We start from the raw sequence: 7837 nt of genomic DNA, 5'->3' as shown, positions 1-7837 counted from the left end.
TAAAGAAGTTCTGAAAAGACAGATCTGAAAAGAGCTCAGACATTGACTCTGATATTTATACTCCCTAAAGGTCACAGACATGAGAAATGACTTAAAGAAATAATCAAATAAGCTGCGTGCAGACAGGTAATAAAGCAAGTCAGAGCTAAATCGAGACAGGCCTAAGATAGGATAAACAAAAAACGAAGCTGAACTGTGAGGCAGCTAACGAGAGGCGACTGCAGGTAAAACAGCCATTTCTGTGGAGAAGGTGATGTATTGCTGCGCGGCTGCGGCGGCGGCTGCTGCTCCCCTGGCTGCAGCGGGCCCCTCCGAGAGCTGCAGTCCACCGTCACCTGATTATTTGTCACCTTGTTTACGGCTGCGCTCCTTCATGGCAGCGCCTCCATCTCCCTCCCTGCAAGGACCAGTCTCATTACGTCCATCGCAACGAGTCACTCAGCCGAGGGAGAGAGAGAGAGGGGGGGTGGGACAGGTAATACAAGGACAGGTGAGAAAAGACGATTAGAGAGAGATGAATGCGGCGGTGGAACATTGTCTAAATCCGTCCTGACACGAGAGTAGAAAGTGTTTACTGTTAGGCGTGGAAATCATTGCGAGCGTGTAAATTCATGTGAAGCAGGACAGGCGGCGAAGGACAAAGTAGCAGCTCACACAAAGCGAGGCTGTGCTGTGTATCAGGAAGGACGTCTGTGAGAGGAGTAAACAGTTGTTACACGTCCACAGGCAGAGCCCTGCAGCGTTCCAGTTCCCATACACTGTCCGACACAGACAAGCAGAGAAAACTAATGTGTCTTATGTTCATCTTACAGGTAAATTCTAGCGTTCTTCAATTGTTACTTTCTGCAGTTCGGTCCGTACCACGTCAAGGAAAGTGTCATAGTTTCCATCATGGTCCATCACCTTCTCCTGCCGACGCAGCTTTTTACGTATTTATTATGCATTACAAGACTAACTGTCATCAAAATTTTATTATATCTATATATAATCTATATTATATTATATATTCACTTTTTTTTGCCAGGCAACCAGCAGAGAGTCCAGGAAGAGCAACTTCCCGGGGTCCTAGCCAAGAAATAGGTCGACAACATTAACCAGGGACCAGTGTTTTTACAGCTAAGAGATTTGAATGCACAGTGTAACTTTAAGTGAGGGAACTTTTACAAACAGATCCAGGTCCCAACAACATGAGGAGCTCATATAACCTGTAACCGTCTGGTAGACGTCAGAGTGGGGTTTTGTTTGTAGTCGACAAAAATAGCTGCCGTGTAGAAACACAGCACAAACAACCGCCGAGTTACTGAAGCTGCAACAGAAAGTGTTACCGTCATCACAGGGGTTCAAAACACAAGTCAGACAGCGATGACGTATAAACAAACAGATTGTGGTCATACGTTAACAATTTGCTTGTATCATTGTATAATTGATTTGATAGGGACAGTGCTATAGTTCGCTGTATGAGATCATTTCCATCTGTTGTCATCGGCAACCAGAAGTAAAATAAATTGACCCATCTTATATAATCAAAACACACGATAAAAACTAGCAAATAGCCCGTGATTAAGATACATTATAAAAATTAAAACAATACAATGCAACACTCAGATTCAATACAAAACCGCAGATATGCATGTAAACTAAATCACGTAGGAAAAGTGGAACGATTACACACGAGTTCGGTTTGTTTTCAGCCGTGTCTTAGGTCTTGTATTTAAAGTTTATATAATTGTTATTATTGCTTAAATCAACAGATAAACAGTTCTGACTGAAAAGACTAAAGTTGCCCTGTCCTTATACACGTTGTTAGCTATAAGTGCACGACTTGCACTGTTTTATAATACAAAAAGAGTCATTACACAACACAAGCTCCAAACAACTCAAGGCCCCACTCTGCTGAGCCGCCAACACCAGCAGCAACAGCACAGCAGCTCCAGTGCACAGTCATAATATAAACCATCTGAACGGTATTAAATATTCACACGGCCACAGAGACAGACTCACCTCGTTTCAGGCTCAGGTCCAGTGCTGCTGCTGTTCCATGGTCCCACATCTTATATCCAGTCTCTGGTGCACATCCATTCACTGCAGCTTCCCACTGACAACAGGTCCACTGCAGCTAAACAACCAGCTGAAGGTACCACCAAGCTCCCAGTTGTTTTCATAACAATATTGTTGTTCACTTTGAGTTGTTTGGATTATTACTGACGTGTTTTCCACACAACTTCCGCTCACAGACATGACACTGACCACGTGTTCATCAGCTTCACCTGTTTTATCACATGGTGCACAGGTGGGGTGCAGTAACATGTACTTGCCACCACGAGTTAGGGGGGCGCTGTTTCTCCTCATTTAAAGCAGAAATAAGAAAGCAAAACAAAGTGGGGAAAAAAACAAAATTATTTATTATTTTAACCAGATTTAATCATTCACTTCACTTAAGTATGACTCTACATGTACTTGCACTTTACTTGAGAATGTTGATTCCATGTTGGAGGAAGTGGAGACATATCGTCCATTTATATACAGTGTTTGGTAGTGAGCATATGAAATACAACATGTTGTTCTACAGTAAATGAAACCTCTCAACTTTATATCAAATAAGTAGTATTGCCTCTTATTGCCCTTATAAACAAATCTGTCTCATGTGCACTCAGAGTATTTAAGACTCTCGGGCCTTTGAAAGTGTAATTGGTGAATTAAAGTAGTGTTGTTGCGTCTTCTGATCTCAAATTAAGCTGTTTATTAGGCTTTACTGCAGAAACTAAGACTACCAATATAAATTACTTTGAATCCAATGTAATAATAATTATAATATTATATTTCAGTACAGTTTATGACAAAACCACTAACAGTAAATCAATGATTTTTCTTTGTAATTGTGTAAATTTAGTATAGAAACATTGTTAATAGTGTAATTTATCCATGAAATAAAACATGATTCACTGCAGCCAATATTAATCACCGTCAATGCATAAAATGGCCCAATAAGCAAATGAGTTTCACAGCTCAGGACAAGTTCAGGTGCAGCCAGTCACAGTTTGAGTCCAGAGACCAACGCAGAGAAACCAGTGTGGTGTAAAATCCAAACGACCAAAGTGTGAAAGAGTTTCCCAGCAGAACACACCGGGGGGCACGTACGACTTTACAGAAAGGATTTCATTTTCCACATCAAGCCGGAGCATTTTCTCAGTGTGTGGGACTGTGTGGACCAACGGCACAAAATGGTGGCAGGTCCAGGCGCAGCTTTGTCCATTTTCCTCGAGCACGGCAGGTAAAATTATAAAACCACAAAGTGAAAGGTTGTGCTTGTGAAAGTAATAAAACAGCTAAATCTGGATCCTGACATTTAGTAATGAAGGAGGCTGAGACGTCCAAACTTGACAGCGTGTCCCCTGCTCGGCGTGCCTCACATGCCTCATGTTGACATCCTACTGGATCAAGCCGTACATCTCCTGTTGCCGGGGCCCATGGATCATCGATCTGTCCCCCCCCGGTCCCTCAGAGGCCTTCGCTCACCGCCCGCCACGTCCTGCGATTAGCTCGTCACTCTGCACATTTCTGGAGCAGAACTAATCAGGCCGGAGAAGACACTCGTCCCACTGCTACCCATGCGTGACTTGTCTTACCAATGTATGGCAAAGGCAAACAGAAGCACAGCAGAATGGATTTTATCTTCAGAATCTCTCCGGTGCGCTGATGGGAAACCATTAGAGACACGTGGAGTTCATCTGTCTTCTGTGTAATTGATCAGCCAGAGTGATTGAGTGTATCAAGAGGTAATTATATTGTAATTTACAGGTTTAGACTGACATATTAGTCCAGTATAAGAGGGTGACTGTCAGACAGTCATGTTACCTGATGTGTGCCAGTGGGAGCAGACACAGTGAAACACTGTGGATTACTCACTTTGATTTGTTTTGATATCAGGTCCATCAAAATAAAAGCACATCAAACTGGATTTTGAATATACTGAATTTACATTTTATCATCCATCTAAGCTAAAGGAAATGACCCAGCTTCTGTCTGGAGTCTCAGAGAGTAAGTTTATAACATTATATAATTTAATTACCACGTTTTAATGAGATCAATGGCGAAAATAATAAAGTGCAATTAATACACGATTGTGCTTGGGATTTCAAATAAGAAAGAGAAAATGCAAGGATTAAGGAAATATCATATTACTTTTATTTTCTGCTATTCTTTGTCAAAGATGTTTTTTCTTTGTATAATTTTCCAAATGAACTCCTGTAGTTGTTTTATTTTACCTGTATGAGCTCGGTGGAAGTGAGTTTCGTTAATTGGCTGAATATGTTTGGTGAAATGCAACAACCTCTTATAATTATCAGCTTCACATCAACACAAAATGTGTAATTTCCTGAACTGGCTGGATCCCTGTTGTGCTAAATGCATCCGAGCACAAATAATATATGAAAACATTGATTTCTACTTGGAGCGATTGGCTTTTAAGTGCTTTAAATACACATACACCACTGGGACTGATGTGAACTTGATGTATTGCGTGATAATTGGTCTGTGTCTGGGATTTCAGGTGTTTTTATTTATTTTCCATGGCACAGTGAGTCACGACGACAGTGAGGCATGTGGGAGCAACCCTGAAAGCAACACGGCTCCGCACAGACAAATTAAAAATTCAGCTCGGGGATATAAAGTTTCTCACTTACATGCTTGGCCCCGAAAGCACTAAATTCTGCGCAAACATTTTCCTTTTGAAATTAATTCAGTGCCACACATTCGGCTGCATAAAATATTAACAGTATTTCAATATTTTAGTGCAAATAATGAGGGCTCTTGACCTCTGTATTTAAATTGAATCACGACATGCAGAATTTATTAGCTGCATTCTCCCTTGTCTGTCGAGGAAAAAAAAATTTGCCAGTAACTTTACCGGGTGTGTGCAGAGCGATGAGGAATCTCTCTCTTCAGGAAAGACGAACACGATTGAGAAATCATTATGCAAGGATGGTCGTGAAGTAGCCATTCGAGAAAAAGAAAAAAAACACATTCAGAGAGCGAGAGAGAATCTGAATCTGATCATTTAACTCAAACCAAACATTTTGCCACAGGAGGACATTGTGATAAGGTGCGAGGTGCCAAAACATGGGAGTGTGCGTCGGCTCCACCGCAGAGCGCGAGCTGAAGGTCACTCGCAGCGTAATTGCCACGTCCCCGCTCCCATTTGTCTACAGCCGGCAGTTTGTGTTTCAGAAATCAGCTGCAGGTGAAAAGGCATTTGGTCGACTGTCATCCTCAGTCACCTTCATGCCGGCAGATATCGGCGCGGGGCCGTGACGGGAGGCCACAGGTTGAGCCGGCGCTCTTATCATCAGCCGGAGACACATCCCACCTCGGATAAAAAGATTCATTCTTTATATTTATATCGTGGATTCACACTGAGTGAAATTGCACACACATACATACACACAGTGATACGGACTGTGAAGCTGTGGCTGTCATTCTCTCTCTGGTTGTGCATGGGGCTGGAATAACAGTATTTAAAACAGTATTTTTTTCATTTTCCAGGTTAGAAATTACACATATTTCACACGGAAAGATAGTATATGTAACGATTCTTCATTAAAATGTCTAAAATGACAAGACCTACGTTATATATTTTGTTGACTTGCGTACTCATATTACCCAAAGATCCAGAGAAATCCACAATTGTATTCAAGGTGACAGGACGGTTAATGTGTGTTGCTGTTAATTTGCATCATAACCTCTTTATCTGTGGCTCCGTCCGTCTCTGATAGAACTTCCAACGATGTATAACGGGGGGGAAACAAACTGCTCGGCAGTTAGCCAGTTCACTCCCAATGGATCACGATAATTCATTACAATAGCAATGGCGGTGACGATAACTCCCATGATCCCACGCTGCCTCATAGTGTCATCATGAAGGTCTTTCCATTGATTGTGGGCCGAAGTTACATGTAGATCCTTGGTATAAATGCCCAGCTTTTCAGATTTCTGTGTCCAACCCTGCAGTATTATCCACAGACATTAGTAACATTTCATTGAAATGACAGTACTGTATGTTCTAGGAAGAGAAATATCCACATCAAGGTTATTTAATAGAACATAGTAACAAGGACACTGCTCCGCTTTCAATGTTACGAGCAACAAAATCTTTTCAAATCATTTACCTCCACCTATACATGTACACACACACACACACACACACACACACACACACACACACACACCTCAGCTAAAGAGTGAAGATAAAATGTCCCAAACGTCACACTGTCCCTTAAACGCTCATTGGGTGGATAAATGATGATTTGTACATGTTTGTTGTCATGGCTACTTGATTTCCCGATTTAGACACATTTAATGATGTTAATATAAAATGGATGCAGATAACAGGAATATAATGGGCTCAGCACGCATGTGTTATGTATATGGGTGTCATTATTATGATATTTTCTCAATGGGGGTTTGGATTCATCCTCAGATGAGAAAAGGGAATTACACAAGGGGATACAAGTCTTCACAAAGTGTGTGTATGTGCATGGTGTGTGTGCAGCTGAACTTTATATCCACTTTATATGTTCAGTCCGTTATTGTGTCGAGTAGCCGGGTAATTGCTCGTATGTTCCTCCGGCAGCATCTTTAATCGTTGAAGAGCTTTTCCAAACAAGCAAAATGCTGCTCTTGTGTTTCACCATGATAAATGAGTGAGGGAGTGATTATCAGCCGCCGCAGATTTCCCTCAGAAATCCAGAGTAACAACATTAAACTGGTAAAAGTGGGAATGCAAACAAGCAGAATATCCAAAGTGCCTCCATGCTTTTGTGCTGAGGACAATATCCCTGCTGCAACACTAGACTACAATCCCTGGATTATGGGATCAGATCAGATAAATACGGGGAAAACAAATCAGCCAAAAGAGGAGACTTGAAGACGGAATAGTTGGTGCCAGTGTTCAACGTCCCTGCATTCTTCAACACCTCTGTCTGAGTGCCTGTTTTCCTCCTCCAGACGAAGCCATTTGCTTCCGTCCACATTCTTGTTGGGGATGAAAAACAGCATCTACAGGGTGAGATAATCCATCACGGCAAACAACAATGTTTTATCCTTATTTCTCTGAGCCACGTTCGCTGTTTTCATATCAGTGCTGCATAATGTGACTCTCTGCTTGGTATCAATCACCTGGAACCCACGGAAAAAGCAAGTAATTTTAAGCAAGGCTTGAAATCTAATTGTATATAGTGAAAACTGCTCGGGGGACTGTAAACTCTGCATAGACAGAAGTCTATTTCTTAGAATCTATTTATTTAAAATTGCTTCTCCTCCTCTGAAGTGCTTGTGTTTTGAGAAGTCTCACATAAATGAGAAGTTATTACTATTGTTATGATAATAATTGGGATGTAACTCCCGGCCCACAGGAGGCTGTTTTCTCCTCTCAAAAAGATCAAGCTGCAATTTTTGTCCCTTCTCTGAGAAATGTGTCCCGTGTGATTGTCTCAAAGAGCTGCTGTCGTCTGACAAATGATAAAAAATGTCCCTACGCAGAACACAGTACAAAACACACAATCCAACACACACTATACACTATAGCAGTGACGTCCTGATCTGCACTGTGGAAGTTACTGGGAGATACTTCGTCCGCCAGAGACAGAAATGGAACATTTTACCAGCTGTGTTTTGTTTTCATCAAGACCCCCAAAGGCTCACAGCAATTATTATTCTTCTTGTTTTTGAGGATTACTTTTGTGTGATACTTTTGTGTTACTTTTACCATTCCCATCACGCAACCCCGTCATTACATTACAGGTGCAGTCCAATGAGCAGTCATCTGTAGCCGTGCACTTGA

At 41.7% G+C, this 7837-nt stretch overlaps 1 long non-coding RNA gene across 1 annotated transcript in view; it reads right to left on the bottom strand.

Moving 5' to 3' along the window:
• Positions 1-6187: 6187 nt before the first annotated feature.
• The window catches only part of LOC118101782, a 39092-nt gene continuing 37442 nt past the window's right edge, over positions 6188-7837 (bottom strand). Inside the window, exon 3 of the long non-coding RNA XR_004694587.2 lies at positions 6188-7053. This is a non-coding gene — a long non-coding RNA (uncharacterized LOC118101782). The remainder of the gene's footprint in view (positions 7054-7837) is intronic.

This window comes from Hippoglossus stenolepis, chromosome 22, assembly GCF_022539355.2.
Source record: "Hippoglossus stenolepis isolate QCI-W04-F060 chromosome 22, HSTE1.2, whole genome shotgun sequence".
Taxonomy (NCBI): Eukaryota; Metazoa; Chordata; class Actinopteri; order Pleuronectiformes; family Pleuronectidae; genus Hippoglossus; species Hippoglossus stenolepis.
The sequence above is the reverse complement of the archived record's forward strand: the minus strand, read 5'-3'. Positions and strand labels throughout refer to the sequence as shown.